Source organism: Trachymyrmex cornetzi, unplaced genomic scaffold (assembly GCF_001594075.2).
Source record: "Trachymyrmex cornetzi isolate Tcor2-1 unplaced genomic scaffold, Tcor1.1 scaffold501, whole genome shotgun sequence".
NCBI classification, from domain to species: domain Eukaryota; kingdom Metazoa; phylum Arthropoda; class Insecta; order Hymenoptera; family Formicidae; genus Trachymyrmex; species Trachymyrmex cornetzi.
The window spans coordinates 134,251-134,614 of record NW_017299809.1 but is presented as its reverse complement, the minus strand read 5'-3'; positions in this window follow the sequence as shown (position 1 = coordinate 134,614).

Here is a 364-nt window from a genome sequence, read left to right as displayed (position 1 = left end):
CTCTCCTATTGGTAGAGCGTGTGATATCAACCAATAGGAAAGATTAATCCAACCCAGGTTGGTGCAAACCCGATCGGGCCGAAAACGCTATTATGTTATGCTTATGCTCTGTTATGTATTTCATGTGTAATAGGCCTAAAAAGCTGCTGAGTTCAGGACGTCAATCACGTTATATTTCATTGTTCTCTGTCTCGGGGTAGATTCACGCTTCTAAGTCGATATTTATCGAAATCTCCTCATCACGCTCAGGATATATTTCCCATGCTAATTAAACCGCCTCCCAAATTATGCAGGCTCTTACTCGCATTTTTCAAATCATTGAATTTATTGATCTAAGGTTGCCTCCCTTCTTTCCCTTCGGCGT